Source organism: Athene cunicularia (genome assembly GCF_003259725.1).
Source record: "Athene cunicularia isolate RWA chromosome 10 unlocalized genomic scaffold, athCun1 chr10_part1, whole genome shotgun sequence".
NCBI classification, from domain to species: domain Eukaryota; kingdom Metazoa; phylum Chordata; class Aves; order Strigiformes; family Strigidae; genus Athene; species Athene cunicularia.
Window position 1 is genome coordinate 20,730,454 of NW_020799112.1, and position 16,244 is coordinate 20,746,697.

The 16,244-nt window shown below is 45.1% G+C and overlaps 1 protein-coding gene across 2 annotated transcripts in view; it reads left to right on the top strand.

The window, feature by feature from the left end:
* Nucleotides 1–867: 867 nt before the first annotated feature.
* MAPK6 (mitogen-activated protein kinase 6) overlaps nucleotides 868–16,244 on the top strand; it is a 29,916-nt gene continuing 14,539 nt past the window's right edge. Inside the window, exon 1 of one of the 2 annotated variants that reach the window (XM_026855904.1) lies at nucleotides 868–1,068. The gene's annotated coding sequence lies outside the window, so the exon portion shown is untranslated. The remainder of the gene's footprint in view (nucleotides 1,069–16,244) is intronic. The other variant, XM_026855903.1, reaches the window with a different exon arrangement.

Genomic DNA, 16,244 nt, shown 5'->3' on the forward strand with positions numbered 1-16,244 from the left:
CCCCCCCCCCCCCCAAAAAAAAACAAACAACAAACTAGCATGTGAGCGGTGTGTTTATATTGAATTGTTGGATAAAGTTGTGCAACCCTATATGCAACCAAGCGTGGTCGGGCTGCCTCCGCTGCCAGGGATGCCACCCACATCTGTCTGGGTTATGCCTGCATCAGCTGTTTCCTCCGGCCCTCCACCTTGTGCTGAGCCTGCTGTTGCTGGGTGTTGCTGCTCTACCTCCTGAAGCTCCCCCAGGCTCCCCAGGGCCGAGGCTCTGCTCCTCACAACACCTTCTCCTGCAGGCAGCCACTCCTGCTCCACCTCAGGTGCCACAGGTCTCCCGCGCCTGCCCGTGCCAGAGACCCCGACGGCCCAAGGTACTGAAACAAGCCTGGAGGTAAGCAAGCACTGATTAAAGAAATGGTTTCTACTGACGTGTCTGTAGATAAACGGCAAAGTACAGCAGCGATTCAGCGATTCCCTGTGAGGAACTGCTAGGTGAGGCTCCTGCGGGCAGCCCTTTGCAGGAGGCGAGCTGTGAGGAACGCCAGGGACAGAGCTGGGTCAATTTGTCTGTTAGGTAATGGCTGACTTCTGAGCGTAGAAACAGAATTTAACTTGCAATAGTAAAACCAGGATAATTTCTAGATGTCTTTGGGGACCAGTTTGCCTGCTTTTATTCATGAGGTAATGAAAACAAACCTTCCCACTCTGTAGCTCCTAATGCTCTTTCTGTATTGGTGGCCTATTTTTCTGCTTAAGGACAGGGAGGGACTGTTGAGTCACACACAATCTCATGCCCTCCTCCTCTTCTCATTTAAATATTAATATAATGAATTATTACTGAGGTAACAGCTGTGCACTACTCATATCACAGCAACATAACCTTCCCCTCCCCATCGGAGCACAGCTATTCCTGACTTGCGTTTTCTGGTCGACCTTCTCACTTCTTCTGGATGACTTTTTCAAAATTACTTTGTTAGTTCTGGTGGGGTGTCATTAGGATAACTGTTTGTTCCATTCTTTCTGCTTAAATATTAATGATACTGAGGAAGTCAAAAGATAGCTTCAGTAATGGTAAGTTAAATGTCTGTGTGTATTCTGTAAGATCTGTTTGTTCAGAGAGAAAGAAGTATAAAGAATTAAGGTCAGTCTTTCTAACACTTAAAAGCATATCTCTCTGAGAGTTACCAAAATAATAATATACTCTTTTTTATATAAATAATATCATTGTATATTAGGCAGCTAGTGTCTCTAGATAACTCAGAGGAACACTTAACATTGTACCTAGAAGTACTACTAATGTATTGTGTTCTCTGTAGATGAAGTATTATAAGAGAGACTGCTAATAAAATCATGAGACAACTCTGTATAGACTGCTGAAAAGAAATATTTGGCATCAGACAAAGAAGGGGAGGGAATATGAAGAAAAGGTAAAACCCCACGAGTTAGCTCGATACAGTTGAAAATACCAAGGCAAAGCATTCCGTGCAGATTTGGAAATGTTAGTAGATGTTTTGAGTTTTGTGGGTAAAGGTCCTCCTCTGCTGAGCACCTTTTGAATGGTTCTTGTGTTTGTGCATATGTGTCTGTGTGGTTTACAAATCCACAGGGGTTTTTTTTATTTCCTCTCCTTGAAAATGTCCCTCCTTGGAAGCACCTTCATGCTGCAGAAGGGGCGGCTGGGTTTGTTGGTTTCTGGACCGCTGCTGTGAGAACTTACTGCCAGCAGGAGTGTGTGGAAATCGGGTTTACTGGATTTGCTCGGTTGTTCATATTTATCTTGGACGAAACTTTCAACTCACTGCTCCTTGCTACTTAGGGAGAAAAAAATCTGAAAGGCTCTCGCAAAGATTTTAAAATGGAATGGCTATATTTTGATTTGAAACTCTTCATTTTAAAATTATGTTTTAGCAAATCAGTTAAAGTAAAATGAAATGCTTTCCATTTGAATAAACTATTGGTTTATTGCTTTGTCGGGGTTTTTTAAATGGCTCATAAATATAATGGGGAACCTAAAGAATTATTTCCAGTTTATATGATGCCCTCCTTTTCCCACTCCTGAAGAAGAAATCAGTAGAAACTTTTTTTTTTTTTTTTTTCCCCCACAATCACCTTACCAGTGATGAGAGAAAGGGAGGTGGGAGGCTTCTACTGCCTCAGCGTTTTTCCCATTCAAAATCACTGTCTAATCCTGCGCCTGGTTAGGGGCTGTAGAGAAGAAAGAGTGAAGAGAGAGAACTTCAAAATGTGTTTCTAAGTCACTGACTGCTCTGATGTAATGCTAGAAGAAGTCAATATTTTTTCCATGCTGCTTTTTTTCTGTACAAGCACTTAACAGAAACAAAGACCCCAATCCCAACTGCAGTTCTGGCTGTGGTCAACAAGAGTAAACTCACGGACTGAGAGATGCTCAGTGCCACCTAGATATATAGATATAGATATATGTTGGGGTTTTCTTCCATCTGTTCTGTTCCTCCTAAAGCTCTTGGGAGTTGGAAATTATTTTTTTTTCTCTCTCTATTTACCATTTGCATCAGAGAGTTTTAATTCTCGTGCAGGTTGCTGTATTGCAGATTATTTGGCCAAAATGCTGCTTTTGTAAAAAGCCTCGATAAACCCGTAGCGTAGCCCCCAGACAAAATCTCATTTCCAACAGTCCCTTCAGATGATTATCTGCAGTGATTGCGAATGAACCTTGTAGCAATCTCATAACAACCGTCCTAGTGGACAGAAGAGAGACCTGCTGTTAGAACTACAAATAATTTACGTAACCCAATTTAAAGCTCTAACAAAATGTTCCCTTGTTAAGAGGATTGTTATACTTAACGTGTGAGATGAAAATACTTTCTGAAGGTCAGGAGTGCACAGAAGATAGATCAGATCTCTCAAAGACAAAAAATAGTTTACCACAAGTTTTTTTCCTCTGTCAGACGTTCAACTTGGCGTTCTCAGAAGCTTATATAAGCACAGCTTTATTCCTGCAAATGCTGGGTTTGCTCTGCAGAGGGAGAGGAGCCTCAGAGCTTCGGCTCTGGACGTGATTAAAATAAGGTAGACTGGGGACCCGGGCTATTTTTTTGCCACCCCCAGCAGCATAAATAAAATGTTTGTTTTAAAGAACGCGAGGGCGGATTTGGGGATGTGTTTCGTAGTTTCTGCCTGCTACAGCTTCCAGCGTTATGCCGAAGGAGCCTGGCTGGTTTGTGTACCTGCGGCAGGTGAGAGAGCCGCCCCGCAGCAGTGGGTGCCCAGCCACCCGCGTGGGGCCAGCCCGAGAGGTCCCGCGGGTGCCGTGGGAGTGGGGGGCTCGCTGATGCGCTCGCAGCCTTAACCCGGGCGAGCAGCAGCAGTGCGACGGAGCCCTCTCTCTTTGAGGTCTTCTGCTCGTGCTTGGTAAAGGTCCTGGGAGCTGCCTGGCCGAGGGGTGGCACAGACTCTGCTGGGGCTGGAGATGGGGGCTCTGAAGTACATCTAACCCAGGCGAGGCACCGGGGCGCCCAGTTGTGCGCTCCTGGTGTTCAGCGACCTGGCTGCTTGTGCACAGTCGGGGGTTAATGCTGTCTTCATAAAACTGTCAGAGAGAGCCACAAAACCTGAATTTGACATGTTGGAAAAGAGCTTTCTGAGATCTGGCTTTCCATAATAGGATCTAGGGGGGCAGGGCAGGTCTTGAAATGCTTTTCACGTAGGATACAGTGGAAATAGAAAGAAGTCACAGCATCTGTAGCCATCAGAAAGTCAAACTGATGTTGCTGTTGTCTTGTCTGTCCCTCCAACCAGCCAAAAACTGAGATTATGGAGAAACTGATGACGATGGAGATTATTTAAGCACTTATCTGTTCACCTCCTTCGCTGCTCATTTCCCTGATTCCGGGGGTCACTTGGTAACTCCGGGTCTCCTGGCTGCCCCACAGCCCCGTAATGGCAGTGAGGGGCTGCGGGCTCGGTGCCCAGGGTGCAGCAGGGCCTTGGTGGTAGGAGAGGCTGCATGTCAGAGCAAAATAAGGAGAAGAAACTTTGTGCTGGAGAGTGGGGTGTTTTCTTACAGGAAACAGCCTCTGGCTTTCCACTGCTGAGAGCTTTTTCCCAAAACACCTTTGCAAAGGGGAAGAGAAGCTTGAATAGTGCCCTCTGCATCCCAGCAGTGAGTGCCCCTGTGGGGCTTCCCTGTGCCCCCCCAGCAACCTCTCACAGAGCCATGGGGAGGACGCTCACAGGGCCGTATCTCTCTCAGAAACTCTCTGGTTCACCTTTTTTTCCTCTCTGATGTGTTCCTGTGTAGGAAGACCTCCTTAGCACCACCTTCCCCTGACAGCTAGCGGCCTTCCAGTCCAGGGGACGACAGGAGAAGGCTGCATGGAGAGGTGACACAGCCCCTTAGCTTTCTGAATACCTTCTGCCAGGGGAGGAGAAGGTGTGAATGTGCCTGTTCCTTTGCCCAGGCAGAGGAGCGGTGATGGAGAGGCTGCGCACCAAAGCAGAACCTGACACTTGCAGCCCCTTGGTGGCTCGGGCAAGGCTGGGAAGCTCTTGTGTTGGGATTGCTTTAGTCTCAGCGCTTGCCTCGGTTTCAGTAGACTGTGACTGCTGACAGGTAATTCTTTGGATGGAAACATTTTTGTGTCAGGTATATTTCCAAATCTGAACTTTGCTGGAACGTTTAGCTCAAATATTTTGTCATTTTACACGAACCAGGGTGGAGGAGAGCATTGATTTTTTGCCCTACTTAAAAACAGGGAAACAAAAAGAAAAGTTTGTAAAAGGTTCTTGCCTGTTCCAGAAGAGGAGAGCACTCTTGAAATCCGGAATCAAAGATGTGAGTTTTTATCTCTGTGGAAAATCTCTTGATGTCTATGAATTGGAGACCTCAGGTTTTGCAGACTGGATAGATGTGGTGGCAGATAAATTCCCACGCTGTCTGTCGGTCCTGGGTGTGCTCCAGCCCAGTCAACTTCTGAACAGAAATTTTCCTGTGACTGCTCTGCAGGCTGCTGCAAGCTGTGATGGGTTTGGGCGCCTTTGCTGAATATAGCTGGAATATTCTTCCCATGCACTGCTTTTAGAGGCTCCTGTTGGCCCCAGTTAAGAAGCTGGAGGTAGCTATCTGACTCACGTGCAGAAGAAACAAGGACCGAATAGATAGGAGATTAAGGAGTAGGTTGAAAGAAAAAGCTTGTAAAAAAATGAGATTTGAATTGAGAAGGAGAAAATAGAAACTGGGAAAGGGGAGGAGCCTTGGAGAAACTAGATGAGAAGGAGTGGAGAGGCTGGTGTGGGGGGGTGTGCAGACACAGCTACTTGGGGGCTGGGGAAAATCAGAACTCCCTGAACAAAGCCTGCAAAAACTTGCAAAAACTGATAATTCAGAGCTTTGGGAATCTGCAGTTGGTGCAAGAAGTACCAATGACTTTGAAAAGTCAACTGGAAAGTTGAACAGTGAAATAAAGTACAAATTCCTTGCAAAATTCAGTTCTAGCAGTCTTAAATTGTGCATCTGCTATTAAGGACTACTTGATCTTTGTGAGTCAGTATAAGAAAGTGGAAATGATAATATCCTGACATTCTTGCAGATTGTAGAAATTAATTTAATGGGTATTTGCAGAGCCCTTAAGCCCTGGTGGTTCTGTCCTCAGACTGGAGCAATATGTGATGAATAAGACATAGGGCAGTCCACTGCTTTTATTTTTTGTGGTATCCAGTTACTGGTAATCAGGTGAGCACTATCTGTCTCGTGCAATGAATGAAGCAGAGCACTAAGCACTTGTGGGGAGAAAAAAGGAGTATCTTCTCATGCAGTAAAGCTGTATCAGAGCAGATAGACCTTGCTCTGATTACTGTGATTGTCATGTCACATGGAGTTTCCTTCAAAGGTCAGAGAAGTTTACTAGCTGGCATTAAGGCCCATGTTCTCCTGCTATCTGAAACATTAGAGCAATCAGGAAGATAAATCTTCTTGTTCCTCTGTGTGAAAAGGTTCAAAAGTTTCCATTACTAAGCTGCTGTTTCACTTGATCTCAGCATTTACTGCGGGTTCTTGGTTGAAGTTTTCCTACTTGACAACAGCCTGTTCAAGCCTTGCCACTGATTTACCATCACCTGGCAATGATTACTTTAGTATTTACTAACAAATGTCACTGGACCTGGGATGATAAATACGGGCTATAGGGTAGTAGTTTGATCACAAATTCTACATGTAGTCCTTGAATCATATTTACTACAAGCAAATGAATTGCCTTAATTATTTAAACAGGGATATTATCACAAACCATAATAGTCTCACTTTAATCTGGATTTGTAGGAAGTATCTAGTCCATGCAGCTGTGGAAATACAAGCTTGGGTAGCCTGTCAGGAAAAAATAAGCAGCTGACATCTTGAAATCTTTGCTGGGTTGAGGGGGAAAGCACCACACTGGATTTGATGAATATTGCACTGTCTGGTGAAGTCTGTGTGAAGCGTCTCAGACAGACAAGCTTGAGAGTGTTAAACCCTCATTGGAGTTGCCCTTGGAGCAGGACGGTTTGGGCAGCAGTAATGAGACTCCTCATCCAGCCCCGTCAGGATGGCTCAACTCTGAAAGCAGGAGCCAAGCCTTGCGTCCATCCTTGATTTCTGGGATATAACTTCTTCCAAAACAAGTCTGTAGCTAGAGAGGCTGTCTGTCCTGGAAAAGTTTGCATAAAGGAAAAGCTGAGAGGCTTGTGAGCTGCACTCTTACCTCTCCTGGCCACCATTTCAAGACACAGACTACCAGGAAGAGTTTTCACACATCTGTCTGGTGGCTGGAGCCTGATTCTTCATTGCTCTGGGTGGCCAAGGGAGATCTCCCACTGCACTGCCTGGCCCTGTCACAAATGGCATCCCTCTGCTGAACACGAGCGAATGGACTTGTGCACCTCACTTCTATGATAACGGATGCAAGGGAACAGAAGAAGGTCTTTCAGCTGGTCTGTGGTGCTGTGAGCCACCGGGGCCATCAGATGACAGATAGGAACCATGTGGCAGCTCTTACTGCCATCCGGGGCAATGCTGGAGGGAGCAGGTCACAGACACACACGAACGCTACGCTGGTGTTGGAGGCTGAATTGCAGCAATCATGAGAACTAAGTATTGCAATTAGAGCTGGTCCAAAGGTTGAAACTCCTCTTTGAATCATCTTGACGGCTTTTGGTTTGGGAGTGTCCAGATTAAACAATGAGAAATTTGAGATAATGGTTTGGGTTTACTAAAATAGGCTTGATTTTATAGGTTTGATAAAATAGGAATTGATTTTTAACTGAGGCTTAAATGGCTCTTCAGTGTTTCATAAAACACAAAGAATGAGGAATACCTTTCCCCTGTCACGAAATACATCTTTAGAGGTATGTGGTATCTCTTAAATTTTCATTTAGCAATTTTTGACTGAGTGCAATTGAGAACTGTTCAGAGAACATGCTGGAGATAAGAGAATGCTGATGCACTCAAAAGCAGGTTTCTCTACCACTTTATCTTTCTTAATTCCAGCTCACCTGCAATCTCATTCTTCAGATTGTTATAGAACCTTTAGGCATAACTACACAGTGAAATGTTTACCTATACAAGATAACTTTCTGGTTCTAGGACTGCTTCTCGGTGATTCCTCAGCACTGGGTTATCCTATGGAGGTATTTCTGAGAAACAGTCTGCATGAGCCCTGCGCAAGAAGAGCATGTCTCTGTGGAGGAGTGGTGCAGTAAGTAGGCACGTGAGACACATTTCCTCATAGGTCAAGAAGCAAAAAAGATATACGAGATCTCTTTCCAAGCGCAGAAAAGAATGAAGTCTGGGTTTACAATTTTAGGGGGGTTTTATGCTCGGGGTCATTAAGGAGAGTTGGGTCTCATGCACTGGAGCTCTCACTGAGCTCTGCAAAGGCTGACAGCCTTGTCCACCTTCTCTTGTACCCTTCTCTCCTGCACACATGTAGTGTGTGAACATCCACTCATCAGTGGATTAGGTTTTATGTCCTGCAGCGTCCAGATGGACAGACGGTTTGCATAGCCTTTAACTGAGGAAGTTTGGGATAGCCCCATTTCAGCACTGTTGTACCTCTAATAGGGGTAATAAATTATACGTTTCTAAAAATAACAAAGATTCAGTCATATTTAATGTCTTTAATGAAAAAAAAAATTCAAGTTGTTCTTTAGACTTACAGAAATTTAAATCACGGGTAAAATCAGTACAAAAGCCCCAAAAAACATGTCATGAGTTATTGTTTCCTTTCACAGGTAAGTAAGAGTGCTTCTAGGCTTTTCTGCCTGTCTTGAGAACAGAGAGCTTACAAATGATGAGTAGAAACCATCCACTCCTGAAAGCAGGATGGATGCCTCTGAGGTATGGCTGCAAGAGGGATCAAATATGCAGTTCTCTGTTAAAGTAAAATCTCAGCAGAAGTCTCGGGCCAGGCTCCCTGTGCTGGGTCTGGGGGAGAAAGCACTGCGGGTGGTTATGACGATGCCCTTGTACAGATGGGTTGAGTGCTCACACACTTCTGGTACCCAGTGCAGAAAGGAGACTTCGAGGCCAGCTCTTCTAGCCCTGCCCGATGCTTACCATGGGAACGTAGAGGACTTGAATGCATCACTCTCTGGGTGAATGACTCAAAAAGCACATCTGCTGGGGAGGTACACTCTCTTTCTCACTAATACTTGTGGTCTCCCATATATAGCCCGCTGTTCAGTCATCAGTGGTTTTAAAGTGTGGTAAGGAGTGGGCCGAGAGGTGCTGACTGCTTAAAGGAAGAGGAGCCAGCTTGGTAGTGGAAGAGGGCTGGAGTCACTGCACTGAAGTTAAATCTGTTGAGTTTTGCCATGAACTTGAGAATGCTGAGAGTTGGCCTCAATTCCAAATAAAGCATTTATCTGGGGGTTAAATTACTGTGCTTTATCTTCATGGAAGCTGACAGAAACAAAACGAGACAGTGAGTTGATGCTCCATTCTGTATTACTGTTGCAAAAAGGAACAGATAGTTCTTGGGATCAGATGAACAGACACAGATTAACCTCTAAGCAGCGATTATTGGAGCCCATTTAAAGCAATTTGGGTTGGAAGCACCTTTGCTGAAGGCGATGAGAAATACCAGGGTAAGAAGATGAACCCACTGTTTGGGCACCATCAGAGTCTGCAGAATGTCCAGTGCATGTGCTGGCATTTATAGCATGTTAGGAGGTGAAAGCTCCTCCTTGAGAGTAAAAAACCAAAGCAAATTTAGACAATTCCGGTCAGTTTTTCTTCTTCAAAGGAAAGTTTAATTTTCCTATTTTTCATTGTAGTGTAGTTGCAAGCCAACAGACTTTTTACTTGAGCTGTAATAAGATAGAGATCTTGTGTTCCAGAAGTCTGATACCCTCTGTAGTAAATGATGCTTCTGTGCACTTTTTTCCCCGTGTAGTCGTCAGCGGTACAAGCCCCTCGCCCCTGAGCACTTCAGACAGTTGCCTTCTGTGGAGTGGCCTGAGATCTTGCATCATTTCCTGTCATCTGTCCAAAGCTATTTATAAAACGTCTGCTGATTCTGGCACACAGGCAAAACCCAGTTTTCGTGAGAAAACAAATAGTTTGGAAATGTATTCCCTCCCAGCAAGTGTCTCAAAAACTGTTGAGAAAACCTGAAATGTCTTAGAAAATCCGAATGAAAGCTAAGATATAATGGGGTTGGGGGATATGGGGTATCGACTAGTCCTATATATTTGTAGTGGAATTCTTTAGAAATAGATGGTGCAACATGCACTGAGGAAAAGCTACAGAGTATTAACACTGCATTGAGGAGGTGGTTCCAAAATCTATTTGTTAGCAAAACAAAAACTTTGGGGTTCGCAGATACAGCAAAAGTAAGTCAGGGAGGTTTTTTCAATGCCGAACATTTGTCATATAATTTGATTGTAGACGTTTTTATAAAAAGTTTCTACTTTTTGCTATTTCTTAGGTTTTCCATCTCTAACTTCAAGAGACTGACTGGGGTAGGAGTCTGACAGGGACAGTAGGAGGCATTAAGTGAAGCAGCGTGCTTCCCCAGTCAATCTGCTGTTTATGATAAGTGCTATTTTGGGAATTGTGAAAAAGCATGTTGGCCACAGACAAAACGCACCCTGAGCAACAGCGCTCACATCAGCTTCCCACTGGCCTGCCTTGACTCTGCTGGCACCGTGCTCCTTGCCTCTTTATCTTTAGCCATCCAGTATGCTGCTCGCTTATGAAACAGCTGCATCTGCGAGCTCTGGGCATGTTGGAGACCACTGTGTGCAGGGCAAAGTCAATGGGGGATGACCTTTGCCTGGGCAGTCACGAAGACACGATTTCTTAATGTGTCTCCCAATCCAGCTTGTTTTCATCCTGTTCTCACCATGAGAAGTATCAGAGTGCTGCAGATGGCCCGGGTGGGATCGGGATCTGTGGGCTGCTCATGAAAGCCTCTGCAGGGTACAAATCTAAGTAGCAGCAGAGGGCTGAGACTCTTCTGCTATGACCAATTAGTATCACTTTTCCGACCCCCAAGTTTCTCACAGCAGCAATGGATCATCTCCTTGATGGCTGACAACAATTCACTTCTGCCCGTGCCGTTCATATGTAGTCTGTTGCAAAATAATATTTGAAAGTGTTTGAAATGCCTCAACTCACTGCGCTTCCCTTCTCCCCTTGTAAGCGTGGAGGTAACGTTTGCTGTGTGAAAGTTGTGTCGCCTCAGGCTGCTAAAGCAGCGCATTAGCTGATGCCCGTGTATTTGTATTGAGCTTCGCCCTCTGTAAATGTATTTCAAGAGGATTCTGGTGTTGGTGAAAATGTTAGCGAATGTTAGTCTGATTCTTTTTTTTTTTTCCCTCTGTAAATGACAAGCTCTGCAGCACCAGCTGTATTTACAATTGCACAGCAGAGGCTTTATCTCTGTAATGCAATAGCAATCAAAACCCAACATGTAGGAAGGTTTTCTGTTCAGTAGGAATGAACAAGAACAGTTCTACATAGCAATATGTCTAATTCTGCAATTAAATGCGATAGTTCTACAAAAACATATAAATGCTCCACATAAATCCATCATCAGGCCTTTAGAACTTCTGCTCAAGGGCTGATCTATTTTCCAGTAGGGATCCAAAACCAAATCCATTTTTTTGCTGAGAGCACCCCGCCCTGTTTCCAGGGCATCTCTCCACATTGGAGTACTCATGGTTTTATAGATATTTAAATAATATCTGTGCAGGAATATGCTGCCTTACAACCCTCACAGTACTGCAGCCAGTGCAATAACTAGCGCAGAGGTGCCTTAGACAGTCTCTCAGGTGCCACTGCAGTGGACAGACGTGTTCTCCTAACCGCTTCAGGTTTTGGAGGTGGGGAGGAGAGCAATGCCTTCATGCAGGTCTGAATGGGGGAGAACTCTCGCACATGGAATTCTCTTGTGCTTGAAGTGCTGGGAAAAAAAAAAAACAACATTTGGTGGTGTTTCTTGTTTCCACTTTATCCTATGCTTTGCCTTGTCACAACAGCCCGGTTCCTCTTTCTGTAGAATGTTTTTCAGCTGTAGATTCCCCTGCTGACTGGATCTACATCCTGGCTCCAGCACACCTCCCGTGTCCCCCACTGGGAAGTTAGAAGCAACTCGGGTCTCTGGGAGCACCCAAGTGTGAAAATATTGGTACTAGTCATCCTTTAAAAGGTGATTAAACTTAACATGTGCTGCCTTAACTGCTTGCCTTGGTAACTCTTTCGACGTGTTTGCTATTCTGTGTGTAAAATACTGATAGCTATCTCTATGCAAGGTTAACTAAAAGGAATTAATGAAAGGCTGAGAAATCTGGGAGAGCTTCAGCCCTACAAGTGAATTTCACATCCAGAGGGCTGATGCTTTCGGTGGTGACCCGATTAATTACAAGGCAAGTTCTCTAAGCTTTCCTCTTCTCCCGGTATTGCCATGGCTTTGCCAACTCCTGCTTTAGGCAGCTGCTCTGTTCCCTGTGCTGAGTGTTGGTTAAGACATAGGAAAAGTAGGCGATGGAATTGCCTGACTTAATAAAAACGTGTGATATTAAGCAGAGAGTCTGCATGCAGCTAGCTGTACCGAAGTGTCCTAGATTGCTGATGATCTACCAAGGGGGAAGAATGACTTGTTCTGTTTTAAGTGTTTAATGACTTTTTTTTTCCTGCGGGTTCACAGAATTTCCAAAGTATGTCACAGAACCCGTTTATTTCTAACCTCAAAGTTAAACATCTTCTGTGATTTTCTTTTTCCACCTTCATTTACCCTTTGTACTTTGCTGCCTTTGGTTTGAATTGGTCTCTGTTAATGGTCTGTTCTTTTCCAGTCTTTCTATTGTTTCACACAGGGATGAAGATCTTAGGGTCTGCCTTTCTCCTTTCTTCTACGTCCCCTAATATTGTGATAGCTTCTTTCCTGATCAGAATGTAGATGGTACAAAGCTTGCTCTAGCAAAGTCGGTTCCACCAAGAGAGTTCAAATGAGGTAATAGCATGCTGTCTGTGCCCAGGTAGCTTTGGCTACCGCCAAGTAGACTTTAACTAAAAGAGGATTTTGACACAAAAAATTGTTAAAGGTTTTTAAAACGGCAACTTCTGTGTGGTTACCTGCTAATAATGCTGGCACGAAGTATACGTGAAGATATATTGGGAAAACTTTAAAGTCTGCAAACCCAGAGAACATTTGTTAGGAAAATGTGTTTGTGTTCGAAAGAACAAATTTAAAAAATCCTACATCCAGTATGGAAACGTGTACTCTGACCTCCTCCAGGAAACGGAGGTGCCCGAGAAGTGAAGCTGCCTGAGCTGTTGGGTTGTCAGTGAAACTGAAATTTATCTGGACTGTTTGTGCTGAACGTCAGCACTGTGAAACTGCAAGCTGGAAGAGCAAGTGATTTGTAAAGGCTTTGCTTAACACCTGCAGAGAACTAGGCTAATTGGAGAAGGCAGCACTTAAAGGAGAACCCAGGCAAACTATTAGAAACTCTTGGGAGCTGTGCCAGGAAAATCAAATTGTACTTCAGGGCCCAGATGACCCTGACGAACATAGGTAAGCAGGAACAGGCCAAGGAGGCAGCAGAAACTGTTTCTTGAACTTCTCCACGTCCCCTGTTAGTAAGTTGGATTTTCTCTCTGAACTCATCCCTATCCCCATGCAAAACGAATCCTAGACTTTGGTAAGAAGCTTGGTCAGTCCTTAAAAAATGTATCCTAGGATACGTTTCCCTTGCTCTGGGAATAAGTTGAGCAGGAGCCATGTGGCGGGTGCCTCGGGTACTCTCTGCTGTCGGAGTCTTCCCCTGCATCTTAGCGAATTCTGCTGCGCAGGGGATTGATCCCGCGGGACAGGCCAAGAACCGGGTATCACCTCAGACACCTTAACCTTCAGTGAGGGTGGAGGCTGACTGATGTCAGGTACACACTCACAGTTAAGCCTCTTCTGAAAATACTTGGAATCGTTAGAGATTGCTGTGTAACCCCAGAAAACACAGATTTCCCGCAGAAAAAAGGAAAGCGGTGAAACTGAGACAAAAGCCTGGAACTGCCAAGTCACCTGGGGCAACCTTTTCAAACCATCTCCAAATCTTTCTTCCCTTGCCAATCATGACGGGTGTGGGCACTTAAAAATACTTCATTCCCTTTTATGCCACAAGTAACAGTTCACACGCAGGACTGAAATGTTACATTGCAATTTACTGTTTGATCTTTTTGAACTTGGATATAATAAATTAATCATTACTTCAGTTCTAATTAATTTTGAACTGCTGGGCTTTATGACCTTCGAAGTCCAGTTCTTTTCTTACTCTGCATTTTACTGACAGTTAATATCTGCAAATGTTTTAGAATGGGTTGGTATCTTACAGCATATCATCTACATGCCATGTAATTGCATGCTTGTGGGGAATGGGGAAACAATTTCACACAGTAATTTATAGCCTAATCGATAGGGTATTAAAAATCCGAGAACAGATTAGCAATTTTCTGGATTAGGTAGCTATAAATTGCTGTGTGACACACAATTAAATTCTGAGCAACTCTCTCACACGCATCATAATTCTATAAATAGTGAGGCTGAAGATAAGTAACATTACTGCACCATGCTCTTCCTTGTTGCATGATTTTCACCTATATTGAAGGATCTCATTCACTAGATCCTACCACAGACTGTTCTCTTAGAAGGCAGAAAAGAATTTCGAGGGAGAGGGGGAATAAGTAGCTCTTGATTTATTAATTAGCAACCCGGAAAAATGGTGGTATTTCTGCACTCTGTGAGATTTATGACTGAGCGTGTGCTACCCAGGCTTGCCACTTACTGCAAGCCTCCTCTGTGTTTGTTAAACTATTTTTCAAACGGTCTGGGCTGCTGCAGAGCAAACTCCATGGATGTGCTTCTCCACCTGGCTGAAATGGCAGTGAGAGTACTGGCAGAGAGTCCCAATGGACACAGGATCACAAGTGGCTCTCCAGATGCTGTTGCAAGGCTGTAATATAAATTTTTTTTCTTACTGCGGTACCGTAGGATCAGCTTCCTCTTTTGTCTCTCATAATGAAAATACCTTGTATGGGTGGAAGGATTCTTTAATTAACTAAATAGCTCTGGATTTAGACATACAACCACTGCTGCTCCTGCCTTTTTGACGTCCCAAATCTCTTCCTTTAATGCAAGTAAATTCTCCTCTGTGGCTTGGCTCTGGTTGCCGTCCTAACATCACCTCTTCCAAACTCCTGCAGGTTCTTTTACAGACTGTATTTAAATACAGGCCTTCTGGATCAGGCAGTGCTGTAACCCTCCAACTCTGTTTTACTCGGTGGGCATAAACAACTCCAACTTTGTTTCTGACTTTCCTCCACTGCTGGCAGCAGGGTTAGCTGCCTATAAATTGGCAAATATTGTAAAGTGTCAGTTTAGTTACTGACTCTTCTGTATGTGCGCTGCACTATCTAATGCCCAAGTCACCTCTCCTGCTAGCGGGGGCAATGTCGGAGTTAGCAATGGCATCTGACTAAATTAAAGCAGTTAATCCTTGGCTTCCTAACTGAAAGGGTTTTAAAAGTTATTTACATAACTTTAGAGAAGCTGGGTATAGAGCTCCTTGGGCATTGATGCATGATATGTTTATTAAAACAATGAAGTTATGTGATTTAAAAGTGCAAGGGTCAATTGGATGCTCCTGTCCAGATGGCAGCGGAGCAAGCGGTAGAGCCCTATGCAATGTAACTTCTATCCTAGTGCTAACTATAAATAACCTCAGTTTAACCAGTAAAAATGAGTATTAACTGTTTTCTTTTGAGTCATCCTGTGCTGAAAAGGCGTATGAGGGACCTAGGGAAAGTGCACCCTGTCTTGCGAGTTGTCCTACAGCTGTGTTAGTGGAAGCACAAGGCTCTTCCGATACCCCCAGGCCTGGTGTTTTCACGCCTCTCTCTCCCCAGTAAGACTGTTGTAGAAAATTCTCACAGGGAGGAAAAATGTTGTAATTATTTTGCTTTATTTTGTTGTATCAGTAGTGATTTTTCAGGAAAAAGCAGACTCTTACTGTCTCTGCCAATGTCTGCTAGGGGAGATGCAACAGCAAGAGAGAAATCCTCTCTGGTGTTACAGAGGTGACAGCAATGTCACATAATCTGTAGGGTCCCCCATGACCCTAAAGTGCAGAACATCAGAGCCAAACTGTCACTTTTGGAGAAGGAAAGCCGGCTGCTGTTGTTCCCACCTGCTGCTTTCCAACGGTTTTTGTCTCTCTGCCATGAGGGACGTTTAAAGCCTGGACGGTTGAACCGGGCCCACAGAACCGCGTCCTGGCCTGTCGCTGTTCGGAGTGCGGCAGGATCGGTGCTTGCCCGGTGCTGGGCCTCCCCTCCTCTGCCTCGGCCGTGGCAGTGACCTGAGCTGGGAGAACCGGCCTGGTTCTCCTCCTCACACCTCCCGCCTGCAGAAAACCCGCGTTCCGGCTCCCTTCACAGCCGAAGCTCGGCCTAGCGAGGCCGCACCGGCGGGCCGCCATTAGTGCCTGGAGGCTCTAGTTCTGTCGCTCTGGTGTCGCCTCGGGGCGCAGCTCCGCTGGGCCCGTTTCTCTGAAGTGTTCCACTCAACTTTTCAGGCTCTGCTGACTTCCTCCGGCGGAGCGGCCGCGTCCCGCCACGACAGCCGCGGGCTGCGAGGTGACACTTCAGCCCGAGGGGGTCCCGCTCTGGGCCCCCCTCCCCCGGGGCCAGCCCCGCTGGGGGAAGGCGCTTGGGTGTTCCCCCGGGCTCGGCAGCGCGG